The following is a 17,208-nucleotide window of genomic DNA, read 5'->3' as shown; positions in this document are numbered from 1 at the left end:
TGGCTAAGTGAAGGACTCTTTCCATAAAAATCAGCAGAAGACGCTCCTTCTAACAGGAGGCAACCTCCAGCCGTGGCCAAGAGCATCTATCTCTAGTTCTGTTTACTGCTTCACAAAAGTGTTTGTAATGGTTTGCACACAGCAGGAGGTGGAACCAGGTGGAACCTTATACATCACCCAGTCTGCAGCTTCTTGAGACATGGTGGCAACATAGTTTTTTGATCCCTGATCCCCATACAAAAACGGTTAAAGGAAAATCAAAAGCTCATGAACACCAGCAATAAAATGAAGTGATGGCTTATCCCTTTGATCCGCCAAATTCAAGGGCTGAGATAAAACAGAACATTCGTGTTGGACTCTGAGAGTAAGAAGAACAGGATGGTTTGTAGGAAGCTCTGGGCATAGGAGAACCCCTAAATCGTCTGCCAGAACCTGGGGGGAGGAGCTGGCAGGCTGCCACAGGGACAGCCCCTAAACCCGAGAGCCCTGTTGACCACTAGTGCTTGTAAGCTTGTGAGCTCCACGCCCTAGGGCTGGAACGGCACAATCACTCAGGTACTGTTTATACTTTAACAATCTGATTGGTTTCATGGTCTCAACACCATCGTCATAATCAGCTGCAGGTATCAACAGGAACATAAAGTTGGGAGCCAGCTGTGGGAAGAGCCAGGGCCCCTTTCCAGGCCTGGCTGAACACTGAGTACAAACTGCTGAGAGAAAAAGCAAAACTATGCAGAATAAGAACAAAGGAGACAACAGGAGGAGACGGCTGGGAACTCTTCCTTTCTTGGGGAGTGAAACAGAGCTAGGGAATTACGGAGGACACCAGCGTGGTTCTGAACACGGAGGAAACAGAGGAAGGTGTTCTGGAAAGCTAACGCGGCCACTTCAGCCACATCACCTCTGCCACTTCAACCACATCACCTTCTGACAGCCAGGAAAGCCATTTCACTGAAATGAGCAGCAGGGAAGCATTGAGTGAAATCCTGCGGATGCTGTTGTAAGAAGTCATACACCACCACACTGGTCAGAATCACTAAAAACAGAAGCAAAGCCAAGGCGGGCCTGTCCTGGGTCATCTGTTCTGGTTGGAGGCCACACTCCTGACTACCTACAATGAGTTAAACTAGCCAGCTATGACGCTCATGCACGGTGGCTTCTTCCTCCCACTCGCTCAACAACTGTCTGTTCACTCCAAACTTCTTCCCAGTTGCCATAGATTTACAACTAGGGGCATGTGCCAGACCACCCCATCATAACCCTCAATTATCTATTCTCAATCCCTTCACGGCTCAAATGAGAGCCGATAAATCATTCACAGAGGATGTTTCCGTGGTTAATTTCAGCTTCATAGTTTTCTGGTACTTTTCCACAACAGATGTTTTATCCATTTCCATTTCTGGATTCATTTGAACAATAGCTAACATGGGTTTTTAAATCCTTAGGCGGGATATGGGGAGGAGATCGGTGGCCAGAGAAGCTTTAATGGCTTGTTTCCTTGGTAACGGATCAAACTCTGCACTGGCTAGAAAGAAGGGCTGTGTATCACTTAGGACGGGGAGGAAGCGGGGACCCTTTGGGGGCTGTGGTGGTAAGACAGTGGCGGGCTGTTGTTTGGCCGCTCATCCCAGAATGAAGGAGGCAGACAGCAAAGAAGGAGCAAATAGAGAGACTGGATTCACCACTCCGGAAAACAACTCAAACAGGAAAATGGAGGCACCCAGGGGTGACAACTCCAGCAAAAAACAGTGGGCCCAAATTTCTTTAGAAATATATTTTTAAAAATGAAAACACAATGACATCATTCCCTCTCTTACTTTTCTCTGACCCTTCCCACACACACCTCATTTGCTCTCTCAAATTATTTGTCTGCTTGAGGAGGTCAGAAGGGGGAGTCAGATCCCTTGGAACTGGAATTATGGATGGCTGTGAGCTACCATGTGGGTGCTGGGAATCAAACCCAGGTCCTCTGCAAGAGCAACAAGGGCTCGTAACTGCTGAGCCGTCTCTGCAGCCTGACATCGACTTCTGTCCTTGCTGTTAGATATGTATATATCCCTAACTGTGTAAATAGAGCCTGCTCAGTCCGTGTAATGTTACTTGTATGTAGGTGATTTCAGGGCTGAACACTTGGTATTGGATAACCAACTTTCTGCCTTAGGTGGGAGCAGCGTATCTCAGAAGCTGAGGCAGGACCGAGTTCCCCTTCCTATGGCAGGATCTCTTTCAGGTCCTATTGGTAGAGGAAGTCTTCTCTCTCTGAGAAAAGCCTAATAAGTTGGATGATGGAGAAGATGAGCACAGGGTTTATACTATAAAGTTCTTCTCAACCTTTCTAATACTTCCACCCTTGGATACAGTTCCTGATGTTGTGGTGACTCCCAACCATAAAATTATTTTCATTGCCGCTTCATAACTGTAATGTTGCTACAGTTGTGAATTGTAATGTAAATGTCTGTGTTTTCTGATGGTCTTAGGCGACCCCTGTGGAAGGGCCGTTGCACTCCCTGAAAGTGGGTTCACAGCCTACAAGGTTGAGAACCACTGGCTTATAGAGACGGCAGACTCTGGTTGTGTGTATGCAAATAAAGTGAAGAATAAGGACCAATCAGGAGAGAGCCCGGGAAGGGAAAGCAAAAGCCCACCAGACCCAGAGCAAGTTCTCTGGCTGCTCTCTCTCCTCCCTCGATGTTGAGGCACAAGCAAGGAAAAGGGACCAGAAAAAGTAAGACCACCACTCCATCCTTCACCTCGGACCCCACCCTGCAGCTTTTGAGTCTGTTCCTGCTCCAGTTGTCAGAGGTTTTCTCATTCGTTCCTAGCTGGATACTCGGACTGGGCCCTCTTGCTGCTGCTGCTGCTGCTGACCCCATTAGTCTTTGAGGGTGGGGTGCCTCCTGCTTCTACCATCAACACAGTTCAAGAACTTTCATTTTTAGAGCACATACTGGATAACTGAGTTAAGGCTTTTTCAATTCTATTATTATTACTATTAGTGTGTGTGTGTGTGTGTGTGTGTGTGTGTGTGTGTGTAGATTCACTATAAGGAATCAGAATTAGCTTACATGATTGCAGAGGCTGACAAGTTCTCAAGTTTACAAGAAAGAAGCTTTGATTGTCTTTTTGAGTCACACATCCCATTCCCTTGGTAAGTGAATGGGACCTTGGAACCTTTCATAAAAAAGGAAAATGGAAGAGAAAAGCTGTGCAAGACATCGCTGGAGGTCTTTCTCTAGATCCACTGTCATCCTGACCAGGCAACTCAAGCTTCTGCTAAGTGAAATCTAATGAGTAACTGAAACCACTAAAAACAAAAGAGCAGGCCCCCATGGTTGGCTCACACACGGCTTCTGTTCTATCCCGAGCTATCCCTGCACTGGGCTTAGCGTTCACCTTATCGAAACTTCTCATAACTCACCTTGCTACTTAAAGATTCGTGTGGCAACAGAGGGCACTGTACAACACACACCAAACAGAAGTCCTGTTAAGAAACTGCCCGATACCCATCATCAGGGAATTGTACACCATTGCAACACGGGATATTACACAGCATGAGAACGCATAACCCATGAATACGTAACAGTGTGGATGACCTCCCAAACAAGACTGAGCAAAACTGCCATCCAGAAATAAATACCCATGGGCTAAGGAGACGGCTCAGTGGGTAAGTGTCTCCCATGCTAGCATGAGTTCACACCTGTGTTCACACCTGTGTAAAAAGCTAGGCGTGGTGGCAGGTACCTACCAGCACTGGGGTGGGACTGAGGGGTGGGCAGAGGCAGGTGGACTCTGAGGGCTTGGTGGCCAGCCAGTCCAGCTGCAACTGCAACCTCCTGGTTCAGTCAGACCCTCTCTTAAAACAATAGGGTGATGAGAGATAGAGTGGGGTACCAGACGTCAGCCTCTGACCCGACATGCACACTCACAGCTGCACACAGACACTTTATACCACGCACACAAGAAAATTTGTAAGTACATGCGTGATTCCCTTATGTGAAAACAAAATAGACGAAACTAATGCACACAGTTCTACCTCGGGGTACCAGTTACCCTTGAAAGAGGGATCACAACAGGAAGGGGCACAAAGGCAGCTTCTAAAATGCTGCTCCATGGACACATTCTGGTTGTGAGAATTCACCAAGGTGTAGATCTGGGATGTATGTGTGTCTTCGTTTGTATCCTACACAGCTCATTAAAAAGTTAAAGAAACATTATTAGATGGTCCTGCCCTTCCCAAATGTCCTCCATGGGCAATTACCCTCTCATCTCTCATTACATGTGTGTGGGGGTGGGAGTACTTTGCCTGCATGTGTGTTTGTGCATCACATGCTTGCAGCGCCCTCCAAGGCCAGAAAAGAAGGTCAGATCCCTTGGGACTGGAGTTACAGACCTTCATGAACCAGCGTGTGGGTGCTGGGAGTTGAACTTGGGACCTCTGGAAGAGCAGTCAGTGCTCTTAACCACTGAGCCATCTCTCCAGCCCCAGGCCTCCTCATTTTTTTCATGCCTGCTGTTAGTGTATAAACACCTCAGCTCCTTACTCCTCCTGTGGTACTGGAAGGGTCCTGTATTGTGTATATTATGAGAGCCGGGGGCGAGGGGGGAGATTAAATTCAAATTGCCCACAGTTTGCAACTTACTACTACCATTTCATTTCCCAGTTCCTCTCCCTCACTCTGCAGATGTTTCTGAGGAATACTTCTCAAACAGAACTGCCCCATATGAAACTTGGTTTCCTAGTCTGACCTAGAGAAAATGCAAACCATTGTGGTCTTCTGACTTCCTCAGAATCCTGCATTGAAGCCATGTGTACACACATCACACACATGTTTTAGTGTGTGGAGGACACACCTCAATGGCAATCCCCAGTGAGTCATGCCCTTCACAGAGTCCCAGTGTGGATGGAACTTATGGCTTTGTTCTAGCCAGAAGACGCAGCAAGAGAAATGAGTAGTCACTTCTGTGATGGTTTTTGTGATTGCAGACTATAGCGAGTGTCTCCTGTTGGATGGGAAGAAGCAAACTACCCAACTTGAGGTGCCTGTGAAAGTCGCACAGCAGGTGACCTCTAGGAACCAGGTTAGGTCTCTGGAAACAGCCAGGGACCTCCGTCCTGCAACCATAAGGAAATGAATTCTGGCAGCAACTTGGGTGAGCTTGGAAACTGGTGAGAACCTGGCCCTGCTGATACTGCATGGCAGCCTATGAGAGACCCCAGCTGAGCTATGTGCCTCTTGACCCACAGAAAGTTTGAGATCACAAACGTGTGCCACTTGTATCAAGCGGGTTTGTGATCATTGTTTTGTAAATGTAGCAATAGAAAATAAATACACCCTTTGTGGAGTCTTTTTGTGTGGGGCACAGGTATGTGTATGTTCACATGCATGAACCAGAGAACCACCTCAGCTGCCGTTTCTCAGGTGATTTCTACTGTTTTGTTTTCAAGATAGTGTTTCTCTGTGTGTAGCCCTGGCTGTCCTGAAACTCCATCTGTAGACCAGGCTGGCCTCGAACTCACAGAGATTGGACTGCCTCTGTCTCCTGAGGGCTGGGATTAAAGGTGTGCATCACCACCGCCTGGCTCTACTTTTTTTTAAAATCAAGCCACCACCACTACCTCGCTCATGGAACTTGCCAAAGCAGGCTAAGTAAGCCCCAGGGAGCTTTCCATCTCCACTTGCCCAGCACTGGAATTGCAAGCAGGCTACTGTACCCAGCTTTTTAAATGTGGATTCTGAGAATCAAATTTGAGTCCTAGACAAGCACTTTACTGAGCCGTCTCCCCAGCCCCTCTATGGAGTGTCTATGGGGTTTTATCTTTTTTTGTTTGTTTGTTTGTTTTTAATTTTGGGGGATTTATTATTTTATGTGCATGGGAATATTGCCTACATGTCTGTGCACCGTGTGTATGCAGTGCCTGTAAAGGCCAGAAGAGGGCATCAGATCCCCCGGCCCTGGAATTACAGATAATTGTGAGCTGCTGCATGTATGTTGGAAATTGAACCCAGGTTCTCTGAAAGAGCAGCCAGTGCTCTTAACCACTGAGTCATCTCTCCAGCCCCCTGTGAAATGTTTTGACCAGAGGTCTGGACCAGAGGCTGGCAGGGGTCTGACCTCAAGGTGACTCCAGCCTCAGTTTGCTCTCAATTTTTGTCATCTGAGAATGGTAGTATCAGCACCCTTTCTTGTTTATTCAGTTGTTTTCACTAAATGTGACAATTATGATGGATTATCAAGTGTCCAGGGAGCACAGGTTTTCCCATTAACGTTTCTCTACAAATGCTTTCTGGGAAGATTGATCCGGCAGAACCTGGCTTCTCCAGTGTCAGGACTAGGTCAAGGTCCTCTCAGCATGTTGTCCAGGCTCATTCCAAAAGTCTGTTCAGTCCTAACTCAGCATGTAAAGATTTTTCTTTCCGAATCTGTTACTTGGAAATTCTGCCAATCCTTCCAGATGCTGCGAGTAGAAGCTGCCCTCCAGCCCCCACTGTGAGAATATAGCAGCATCATTCAGCTTTTCTGCATGTTCCCAGTGACTGTTTCCCAGGCTTCCTGCAGCTGCAGACGGTCTGGAAGGGAACCCCGCCAGCCTTGTCTTCTGATATTAACCTAGCAGTGCAGCCCACGGGCCAACCAACATTCAAGGGTTTACTTCCTGGAGGGATGGTGGGGCCAGCTCTTCTGGCCACTTGGTGGCTGGCACCTTGGCTGAGTGGAACTTTCCCTGACAACCAGCAGTCAGTTGTTCATAGTTCCCAGCATGCACCACAAGCACACTTTTGGTAAGCCGGGCCAGTACCATGACCACTCAGGTCCCACAATAAGGATTCATGTTTAAAGACACTCAGATGAAAGTTGGGGCCTTAATAACTTACTCTAATTTTTTCTTTCTTTCTTTCTTTTTTGAGACCAGGTGTCAGTGTGTAGGCCTTGACTGGTCTGGCATGCCCTGTGTAGCCCAGGCTGGTCTCAGACTCACAGATCCAATTGCCTTTGCCTCCCGAGTGCTAGGATCAAAGGCATGCACCACCATGGCCAGCCAAACATGTTTCTTAGGTTTTATTATTTAATATTAAGTCATGAGGGTGGACTGAATGCAGATCATGGACACTCAATTTATGAAAAAAGATATAAAGCTGGGTTGTTTTTTGTTTTTTGGGTTTTTTTTTTTTCTAGTTTTAACATTGTTATGAACTTGATAAAATTTTTTTTTTGAGAGTGGTGGGTAAGTACATAAAAATATATTCAGTAGTGAAAGTATAAAATCCAATGCCAAGTTCCACAGCTTCAGAATGGCTATTCTAACAGCATAGAAGTTCACTAGACTTTGGGTCTAGTTAATTTTGATACATGGTGTTTGTTTTTTACTTATAAGTTTCTGATAAAATATGTTTTAATAAATATATATGAAGTTGTCAAAGAATACTACTTCAGAGTGGTCTTCCAGAACACTCCTTTCAGCTCAGTCTATCACAGGGCACAGCTATTCCTCAAGTCAGCAGTGACTCTGAACCTCCTGTGTGTCTCTAATCTCACTGTGGCTCAGCGTTCGGAGCGTGGATGGCATGGACGGCATGGTCAGGACGCCTTTGTCCACCTCCAGGGAAAGGAATGACTGGTCAAGGCTGCCGGGGCGCAGGAGGGTGGGAGGTTGGGGGGAGTGTGAGCTGTTCTTCAATGCTTTGGCTCATCACTCCCACGGGCCCCAACCATGCTCAGCCAGGGTTCCCGGAAGCACAGCGGCTGCCAGCAGAGCTGCTTCCCGGGCTTTGCACAATCAGCCCCAAGCTGGGTTCGCCCACCTTACATTCTCTGGGACGTAGCCCGTGTCACTGCTCTGAAGTTTCGGACACAGATGACCTACCTCTGTCCTGTGACAGCTTTGGTAACTGAGACCCTCAGGAATTTTAATCAAGCTGCAAAGCTTTCTGATAAATCCTGGAGTATTACCCAGTGACAATATAATGACAACAGCCATTGAGATTTGTTCTCTGTTGGCCAGGCATCTAGGGACACGAGCTGCTGTTCTCCCAATTTAAATACCTGTTGACAATTTCATGAAATCTATTCAATGACCTCTCTCTCTCTCTCTCTCTCTCTCTCTCTCTCTCTCTCTCTCTCTCTCCCCCCCTCTCTAATTTGTTTGTTTATTTCTGTTTTGCCCATGAGAAAACAGCCTCAGAGAGATCTGGCAAGCTGTTTGATGCCATACCACATTAGTTAGCAGATCTGGGCTTGGAGACATGTTTGACAACAAAATTCATGTTTGTTTTTTCCTTGTCTACCAGCATTGTTGAGAACAGAAAAGGAGGCTACCTCAGCATTGCACAAACGGTATGCAACACAGTGGAAGCTGTCGGGCAAGGCAATTGCTCTTCACAAAAAGGCTGCACCAGAAGCTAGCAAGCACTCCAGAGCTGGGAGTTCTCTTAGTTTTTATTCTAGGTGACTGACTGTCTTACCCTTCTTTCCCGGCTCTGACCTCACAGTCTTTCAAGACCGGCTAGTTCTGAAAGAACTAGGAAATGAAAGACAGGGGGATGGGGCGGGCCACTCCAGACTAGCAAGTTTTGCAACCAGGCTTTTGTGTAAACAAAAGATTTACCAGATGAGGAAGATTAAAGTCCGGAGGAGATTTATGGAATATTGGCCCTTGCCAGGCTAACTACCTTTGACAGAAAAAAAAAAAAAAAAAATTTTTTTTCTCTAAATGTGAAGAGAACATATAGATTGCTTTATAAACCTAATCACCCTCCACTGCTGTGTTGGACTTTTTGTGACAGTGACCTGAACAGGACAAGTGGATGGTGGAGAAGCCTCCTTCCACTCTGAGTGACTCTGCTCCTACTTTTAAGTTTCTGTTCATCGAGGCAGGGAGGGCGTGGCCGAGAAGAGCAATCAGGCAGCAGTTCAAGGCCCGTGCTGGCCCCCTCTCTCCTTCCTCTGTTTCCATTAGGGGCCTCCAGCCTGTGGGATGGTGCCACCCACATTCACTCAGGGCACGTCTTCCCCTGACTCCTCTCTGGACTCACCCTCACAGACTTACCCAGAGGTGTGCACGGCTAAACCTTCTAGGCATCTCCTCACCCAGCCAGGCTGAGAAACACCTATCACCGTTGGTTCCTGAGTAATGCCTTGACATCCTCAAACTTCGCTTCGCTTTTGTGACAGAATCCAGTGGTTTGCTGGCTTCGATTGTGAGGACCAGGGAGCCAGCGCAGGCCAGCTTCCTAGGCGTCCTGGTGTGGAGCAGAGCTGAGTGTGGCTGCAGGCCTCTCAGAGGATGAAGGCTGCACGGTGGGGTGGATGGAGAAGAGTTAATGGTACTTGAGCCAGAGTCCCCATTTTGAACTCCCGAAGAATCTGGACCACAGCCAGACATCCCAGGATTCCTGCAAGCCAGCCTTAGCTTCATCAAACCCACACTCTCTGTTAGGTCAAATTTCCGTGAGTTTGATTCCTCTTTCTTATTTAAATGAGTTTATTTCTATTTATTACATCATTTTTCGTGGCTTACACATAAAGGATATAGTCCCGATTTGGTGTTTGCACTAACTTCACATAAGGTGAGTTTCTTACACAACTGGGGAACCACAAGAATCTCCCCTATTTAAAAACAGTTTAAATGTAACAATTTAAAGCTAAAATATAAGTTCCATTGGTCTTTTTAGAAGCAAGAAATACATTTTAAAATGTTTAATTATAAGCCAGGTATGGTGGTGCATGTCAGTCATCCTAGTGCTTAGGAATCTGAAGCTGGGGGACAACTGTGAGTTCAAGGCCAAAATAGTATGCTTAGTGATATCCTGTCTCAAAAAAAAGTAAAGTTTAAAAAGCATAGGATTCTGCACATGCGCAGCTGGGGGCCTGGCGACTTGTGTCTTACGTCATCAGCGAACATCGAACGTCGCGTGGTCACGCAATCCCCGCGTTAAAAAGCCGGACCCGGACCCCCACTCCTTTCTTTCTGTTTCCTCTCTGCTCTCTGCTCTACTCCCCACTTCCCTCCCCCACCAGGCCTGGCTCCTCCCTCCTATCCCCTATTTCTTTCTAATAAAGCTCTTTATAACTCTGGTAGTCGTTGCCGTGGTCCGTGACTTTTCCACCAACCAACCAGCGCCGTTTACCATCAGCATAAATGTTAGTTTTAAAAAATACAAAGAAAGCAACTTTTGAAAGATGACCTCAGTCCTAGCACTGCAAAGATAAAATTGTTAATAACGGTGAACATAGGTTTCTTTGTGTTTTTGTGGTTGTTGTTTTGTTTTTGACAAAGTCTCATTATGTTGCCAAGGCTGCCCTTGAATTGTGGTTTCCCTCCTATCTTGAAAACGATGAGATTATAGGGCGCGCATCACCACACCTGGCTTTGAGAACAGGATTGTAACTATCTGTCTTCACACATGCAGATGGTGGGAGACAGAAATAATCTCACAGCCAAGGGATTGGAATAGCTAGAGCATTTCAAAAATAAGAGCTCTAAGTTTGATTTTTTTTTTAATAGAAAATAAGCACAGATAGCTAAAGGAATCCCATCTTTAAGTAAATGTTTTCTGCAACAGAAAATACTCAAATCTAAAGGAGCATTCACAAACAACCTCGGGCCAGCAAGATGGCTCAGCAAGTGAAGGTGTGTGTGGCCAAGATCCAAGTCACACATCTGGGATGCACAAGATGCAAGAAGAGAACTGATTCCACAGTTGTCCTCTGGCCTCCACACATGTGTTGTGACAATATACCCCCCCCCCCACACACACACAAATAAATACATTTAATTTTAAAATTTAAAAATCAAAACTAATCTTAAGAACAGTAGCCAGGAGGAGCTAGGAGATGGCTCGGCGGTTCCCAGCTTGCTGCTCTGCTCCTCCAGAGTTCAGCTCCCACCACTCTTGTTGGGCGGCTCACAATCCAACTGTGCCTCCAGCTCCAGGGCATCTAACACCCTCTGCTGGCCTCTGAGGGCATCTACATGCACATGCTCAAACAACCGCACAGACACCCACAAACAAACAAACAAACAAACAATAAATGTTTCATAAAAAGAACCCCGGCCACCTGCACTATGTGGCAGGTTACATGCTGCGGTAGCAGGGTGTTCTATTACTGCCTTCCTACAAAATGAGGAAATGTGAACAGTCGTGTTTGATTCCACTTCCTCTCTCTTTGTATTTCTAATGTCATTAGAAATTTTTATGCTGTTGAGACTTGAAAGAGTCTCATGTCATTCTCTGATCCCGATGCCCAGTAATTCTGCTCTGGCTTTACAGCCAATGGCCACTAATAGTTTAATTTGAACGACTGCCACTATTAGTATTTTCAGTCATACTGCCTCCCCTAAGCCCTCTATTTTGTCTCCCCACACCCTCATCTGCCATGTGGTGGAGATGCCCGCCCCTCTACCCGCCCCTCAACGCCTGTGGCAGGTGGGAGAGCTTGTCCTGAGGTCACGAGAGCGGGAGAGCTGGCCCTGCCCTCACCAGCTGTAGCACACAGGAAAGTGGGCCCTGAAGCTCGCCTGTAGGGCACACTAGAGCTGACTCTGTTGGTGGGGGCACAGGTGAGCCAGCCCTGAGGGTGTGAGAGCAGGAGAGCTGACCCTGCCCCCCCCATATGCCATGTGGGCATGGATGAGAAAAAGATGCCCCCCTCTCTCTCGTCACCTGCAGCAGGAGGGAGAAGTGGCCTGGGGTGGGGCACGAGAGCAGGACTGCTGGTCCTGCCCCTCACCAACTGCAGCACTCAGGAGAGCGGGCCCTGTACCTTGCCTGGGTAAAACAGTAGAGCTGGCCCTGGTGGCGTGGGTGGAGGTGAGCTAGCCCCGAGGGCCTGAGAGCAGGAGACCTGGCCCTGCTCCTTGCTGTCTGCTGCACTGGGTGAGCTAGCCAGGGCAGTGGTGGAGAGCTCGCTCTGGTGGTGATGATAAGGGACAGCTGGTGGACTGACCAGCGCAACCATCGCCCAAGTTCAGAACAAAGGCTATGAGTTAGCCCACCCCAACACCCACCTCATCTATGAACTGCTGAAGCATGGGAAGGGGCCGGACCTGCCGATCCAAAGCAGCAGGATCTCCATGACACAGGACAACAACGGGATATCTGTCCGAGAGGAGTCCCAGGGAGGGCCCAGTATCGATGGTGCAGTAGAAGCCAGAGGCCTGGATTCGGACCAATGACTCATTGCAGTAAACATTTGCAAGTAAAGATTTATAGACTGAAGGATATACTGTGTGACTCACTGCGACACACTACAGCTTCCACAACGAGATTTTATTGATCGGGTTTTTTATTGTTGTTTTGTTTTTTTGTTTTTAGTTTGTTTGCGTCTGTTTTTGTTTTCCTTTTAAATTTTATTTTATTTTGGAGCGGGGAGGGAAGGGAGGTCGCAAGGGCAGAGGGCGGATACAAAGGGACAGGGAGAAGAATGGGAACAGGATACATGATGTGAAATCCACAAAGAATCAATAAAAAGTAAAAAAAAAAAAAAAAAAAAAAAAAAGGTACCACCACATCCAGCTATTTTTTTTATATTAATACATTTTTTAACTTCTGTGACATCTACTCATTAGTGTTTGAGGATTTCACTTTAATTACTAACGTACATCTTAATGAAAACTTACGCTATGTCTATATCATACCTTTCTGGGTTACCATATTCTAGACCTGTTTATTGTCTAATTCTAAACTCTGGATTTTTTCTCAGCAGGACAGTGTAAGTGAGAGCATAGTAACTATCAAATTAGACCTCTCCATGGATGGGAAGAAGGTTGGGAACTGTAAACATGAAAGTTCTGCAGGGCTAGCTCTCTGGTGGTAAAGAGAGAGACTAGCCAGAGGCATTTGGGGAGTCCAAAGCTGCCATGGCTACCTCTCAGGGACAGAAAAAGGCAGGGGAGAGCCTTGCCAGAGAGCAGGTAGCTCTGGGGAGAGAGATGTGAAAGGTAGAACAGCCTGGGAGCTGGAGTGGTGCTTTGCTATGCTTTGTTACAGGTACGTGCTAATCGGGAGCCAGGTGTCCTTTTTGCCAGAGATAGAGGAAGATAAGGGAAGCTGCTCTTCCTGGCAGGCAGAAACCTGCCTCACAGGTTCCTGAGGAACGCTGAGTGTAAATTTAATCTGTCAGCAATCCTTCTGTTTCAGTGGCACTTAGGTGTTGGAGACTTAACAGATAGGGAGATGGCGTGATTGATAATGCGCTTGCCACTCAAACATTAGGACCTGAGCTCAGATCCCAGGCATGGCGGAGTGTGACAGTAATCCCAGCACTGGGGAGACAGAAGCAGGAGAATGCTAAGGCTCGTTGGCCAGCCTCTCCACAAACTAGCAAGCTGCAGGCTCAGTGGACACCCTGCATTAAAAAATAAGGTGGTGAGTGACTGGAGAATATATCTGACACTGACCTCTGACCTCCACATATGCACACACTTACAAAATAAATAAAAACAAAGTCATAGAATAACTGAAATTGGACACAGACGAGTCCGTCCATAGGATATTTGCTACTTTGCGGTGATTTGTTCTAGAACCTACAGAGGCTCTAACGCCAATCTGCCCACAAGTTTAGGCTTCCACCTGCAGATGCCTTTTTGTCTGAACTTTGTCCCTAAACTGCCTTTCTAGCTGCCTTCATGGGGCCCTCTGGCTACAGGGCAGATATTGATCTTGGTCATAAACTCTACTTTCAAGGCCTGCTTATACACCTATACTGTCCATCCCCGGACTGCAGCAGACTGGATCTGCCCCCCAAGAGGATACCCTGACTGGATCTGCCCCCCCAAGAGGATACCCTGACCCATCGTTACTGTGCATATTCTTTTACTTTTGTGTTCACCGTTACTGTCTGTAGAAGTCAGGGTGACCTCAGAAACTGACCCTGACTTAGGGAACCATGTGTTGGACAAAAGAGTGAGTTGTTCATTCCAGGCTTATCAGCGTTCCCCCACGGGCAAAGGTCAGCAGACCTACTTGGTCTGGCTCGGCCTTAGTTGAAAGGCATGAATTTGAGGCTAAAGTCCTAATTGCCTTTCATAGAAGCACGTTACTTGTCCATGTTAAACTAGACCTTGAAGTATTAGTTCAAGGCTCTCAACACATAGAGAAAATGAAGCCTGGAAGACAAACAGACATTGAGATAACACATATTTAAAATGGTAATGAGGCTTGGGCAGAGGCCACATGCTCTAGAAGCTAGGAAAAAAGGGCTAGTAGGCACAGAACAGGCCTCTGGGGGAAGGGTAGTCACCTCACTGGAACTCGTCTACAACAAGCAAGAGTTCTAGGGGGTGATGGAGAGAATGCTCAGCAGTTTAGAGCACATACTGCTCTTGCAGAGGACCCAAGTCGGCCTCCCAACACCTAAGTCAGGCTGCTTACAACTAACTACCTTCTACACTAGCTCCAGAGGATCTGACGCCCTCTGCTGGATTCTGCCGGAATTTGCAGCTACGTGTGCACAGACACATGCATACACAGCATTAAAAATAAGAAATAAATCTTAAAAATGTTTTCCTAGAAATATATGTTAGAAGCCATGATGAGTTTGAGGACAGGGGAGGTGACTGGTCTACTCACTTTATTTTGTGGAGGTCTGAAACACTGAAAGGGTTAAGTGCTCTCATAATTTATCTAAAAAAAAAAAGATGTGTAATTATAAAAAAAAAGAGTAGACGGTGATGGATAGGGTGGGAATGGGAAAACCTTCTGGCATAGTTAAAGCCGAGGGGTACTGAACACAAATGTAATCAGTTTGACGTTCACATGTTTCCCCGTTCTTCAGCATATCTTTTAGATTTTTCAACAGTCTATTTTAAAAGCAAAGTATTAAATTTAATGGCAACAGCTCAGGCAGTAAAATGCCTACCGTGCAAATGTAAGGAGCTAAATTTGATCCTCAGCATCCACGTGAAGAAAAGGTGGGATGGCATAAACCTGTGAGAGGGCACAGAGAGATGGGTCCCTGGGACATGGTGGCCTGTCAACTGAGCCTAATCAGCGAGCTCCAGGTTTCAGTGAGAGGGCCTGTCATAAAAACTGAGGCCTGGCATAGTGACACATCCTTTCAGTCCTAGAACTTGGGAGACAAAGACAGGTAAATCTCTATGAGCTTAGGTCCAGCCTGGTCTACATAGTGAGTTCCAGGCCAGCCAAGGCTACACAGTGAGACATTGTCTCAAAAAAAACCAAAACAACAAAAACAGTAATAACAACAGTATAAGGTGGACCTCTGGCCCCCACATCTGTGTATGCATATGTATGTATTGTGTGAACCTGCATAAATGTACCCACATACACACGAGCGTACACACCTACACACATACACACAAAAATATTAAAATTCGAAGCCAAATTAATCAATGTTTCTCTTAGATGGGTTATGCTTTCTGAATCCTAAGAAATCTAACCTGAGATCACTGATATTCATTCACTTTTAACATGGATACACATGACTTCTGGGAGAGTCCTCAAGCTTATCTCAGTCTCCTTTGTACATTTGAGCTCAGTGACTACAAACGCCTCTCACACAGGAAGTAGACACTGATGTTTCTGAATGAACATTCAGCGTGCACCTGTTAGGACGTGAATCCCATCCACAAGCAGTCACATAGCTGAAGCCTTAGTCCCTAGTGCAGCTGCGCTCTGAAAGGGGGCCTTTGGGCTGTGGGCCATGAGGGCTCTGACTTCATGAATGAACCAATCCACTTATGGGTTTATAGTGCGTTAGTTTCCTGTTTTGTTTTTAAGTCACTATAACAAATACCCGAAAGAAATCACCTTAAAAGGTTCCCATCTGTTGCCTCACATGTGTGGTTGTCTGGCTCTCTGCTTCTGAGCTGAGATGGGGCAGAGTATCACGGTGGAAAGTGACGGAGGAACAGATTGCTCACTTCATGGTGGTGGGAAGCAGAGGGTGGGGACAAGGGACAAGACACTCCAAAGCATTCCTCCGGGGACTGACTTCCAGCTAATCCTCACTTCCTCATATTGCTGTCAAATATCAAGGGATTACCCTTCAGGATCCAATTACCTCTCAGTTATTAAGTCTGCCAGCTGGGAGCCAGGATTCTAGCACATGAGTCTTTGATGAGACGTTTCATATCAAAACCACAGAACAGAACATCTGGGTCTCAAGCCCTTTCCAGCCAGCATGTGGCAGCTTCACTTTGCCACATGCTCTGGACATGATGTCCTGCCTTGTGACAGGCCCACAGCAATGGGGCCAAGTGACCATAGACCGAAACCATGGTCCAATTAAATCTTTCTGTATTTTAAGTTGATTTTCTTAGGGATTTCCATCACTGCAATGAAACGCTAGTGTACAGTATCTCCTTCATTGTCTTGTGTCTGGATTTTCTCCTACAAGCCAGGCAGGCTCATGCACAGAGCTCTCTACAGATCAAGACTTCTCTGCTTCTCTGTTCCCATGCTCCGTAGAGTCTGTGAGATTACAATTTGCCATGGTATTTGAGCGGCTAATTGTGACAGCTCGTGGGACTTCCATAGATGATGATGGCATTTGTTAAGAATTGGCCAGCCCCCACTCCAAATACTTCACATCCCTTAACTTAATCCTCGAATCCCTGAGAAAAGATGACAGCTCACTTGGAGCAATCAGTCAGCTCCAGGGCCATGTGAGTCCATAGTCATTGTTCTCGCTGTGATAAACTGCCGCAGCTATGGCTGAACTTGTAGACCAAGGGCACATCACACGAAATAATACCGCATTGAATGCTTTCTTTCTTGCATCGAGTGCTTCTCTAGAATCAGCTCAGACTCCTGACTCTAAGGCCTTATAATTGGGGCCTTAGGACAGAATTATTCCAAGGAAGCCTCTTGGCCACCTGGGTTAGGGAGCAATCTGCCCCTCTCGGCGCATGTAAGGCTACAGGGCAGGGCCCTGTAGTTCGTGGACGGCAGAAGAGCACATAGATAAAGGGACAAACTAACATCCAGCCCACTTTGTTTCCAGGAGCCTTGAGGCTGTGTCTCCCACGATACAGGAGCAGCCTTGCTTCAGTTTCGATGAAGGCACCGTATATGGTAGCAAAGGTCCTCTCCGAGCCTCGCTCCCATCTCTAGGAGAATTACACGCAGTATGACTTAGCCAAGCCAATCATCACATTCTGTCCCCTTGGCCCTAGTGGCTGGCTGGAGCCCTGAGTACATAGCTCACACCAGGATATTTTGGGCCAGTCAGGCTTCATTTGGAAGC

This window comes from Peromyscus eremicus, chromosome 6, assembly GCF_949786415.1.
Source record: "Peromyscus eremicus chromosome 6, PerEre_H2_v1, whole genome shotgun sequence".
In the NCBI taxonomy this organism is placed as follows: domain Eukaryota; kingdom Metazoa; phylum Chordata; class Mammalia; order Rodentia; family Cricetidae; genus Peromyscus; species Peromyscus eremicus.
Note: the sequence above shows the minus strand (reverse complement) of the source record.